Below are 1865 nucleotides of genomic sequence, written 5' to 3'. Positions count from 1 at the left end.
GCGCAGACTTCCTTGTCTGGGGAACAGTAACAAACCAGCAGAATCAGATTCCATCGAGGCTTGTAAGACAGTGGGTAGTGCACTTAAAGAGAAAATGTGGAAAACAGACTGGGATGTGGAATTAAGTTGAACAACTCTTTTAAAGATCCAGTACAGATATGACAGGTCTAAAGGCTTCCTCTTTAAATTTTAATTCTGAACAATAACTGAGAGAACCTCAGTCTATGTAACTCTGGATTAAATACTAAACCATCAACCTCCCTGGTGGGATAAGAACCTGTGTCCTCACAACATTAGTCTGGACACGTGCACAACTAGTCCAGTGACATTAACACTACCATCTCCCTCTGAAGGTACATTCGATCTAACTACTTAAAAGGCCAAAACGTCAGCTATACAGACACTGCTCAAATGTGCAGAATTTCCATATTTAAAACTTGTACTGCAAGTATTTCTGCATTTAAATTCAAATCAGCACAAATATAACAAAATATCCTGTCAGCATGAAAGAATTCCTTGTCCTTTCTGACTAAATATTCAGACAACCATGCTAACAGCCCTGAGTTATAAAAGGCACTCTCACCTTACTGTGAAGTCATGAAAGAATCCCTGTAATTTTAGCAAGTCATATTTCTTTGTACTTATCTTCAAGAAGTCAGTGAGTCACGCACAGCCTAAATAAAAGCAGCTTTCCTCACAGCAACAAAGACACTACACCTGTTAGTTAACGCACAAGGATTTCAGGTTTGATTCCTGTTGTTTGCTCACCTTCATCACAGCTAAAGGCAGGTATGCAATTCAGTACAGCATTTGTATGTAACTGCACCGCATTACAAACATGCTGACTGGCCAGGGAGAGAGTCAACCCTCCTGATCTCTGCAATCACATCAAATGTTGCAATCCACTAAGATCAAGTTGTAGCTTATTATTGGTTTGTTCAGTTAGCTTCATAACGATTCAGAACACCACTGATGGTGCCAGTCAAATCCTTGTAAGAGCTGAGAGGGTCAGCTTTATTGAATATTTTATAATCTACTCAAATATTAATTAATATTAAAATATATGTTGAATAAGACATTTTGGATTGAAAAGCATAGGGAGAGGATGCAGAATTAAGACCAATCAGATCAAACTGGTTCACTTATGTTCTTGAAGGAAGGAAACTGCCATCCTTACCTTTTCTGGCCTACACGTGACTCCAGACCCATAGCAATGTGGTTTACTCTTAACAATTTGGACAGGCAATAAATGCTGGCCTAGCCAATAATACCCAAATCCCATGAATAAATTAATAAAAGAATCGTACTGGATGATATGGCTGAGCAACCAATCGTTATTTCTTATTATCTGGCCCTTGCTCAAGGTGCAGTACCCCATCACAATCATTTCTCTCTCTCTCTAATGGAGACAGATGTTAGTGGTCTTTGTATTTATCTTCAAGTCCTCAGCTAGTCACGCACAGCTTAAATAAAATCAGCTTTCCTCACAGCAACAAAGACACTACACTATTAATTAATGCAGTGTTTCTACACCCATTCTCCAATATGGAGACTGGAACCTTGCCCAATTCTCCAAATCTGGCAACGTTTCTTTTTGAAAAATGTTCTTCTAGCATATGTCCATTGAATCGACCTGAGGCAGGAAAGGCTGGATTCAAATCAAGACAGCATCTAGAGCTAGATTATTCAACTGTATCTGGGAGCTGAACAAATGGGTACGTACAGTATTGTGTTGTCATGTACAAAGTATTTCCAGTAAATTATGTTGCGGAGTTGAACCTATCTTGACAATAAGAATGCAGCTAAAACCAATTAAATTTGGTGCAAGCATCACACCACCCCATTAAAAGAAAATACACGCCAAG

Source organism: Chiloscyllium punctatum, chromosome 32 (assembly GCF_047496795.1).
Source record: "Chiloscyllium punctatum isolate Juve2018m chromosome 32, sChiPun1.3, whole genome shotgun sequence".
Taxonomy (NCBI): Eukaryota; Metazoa; Chordata; class Chondrichthyes; order Orectolobiformes; family Hemiscylliidae; genus Chiloscyllium; species Chiloscyllium punctatum.
This window is presented reverse-complemented; position numbering follows the sequence as displayed.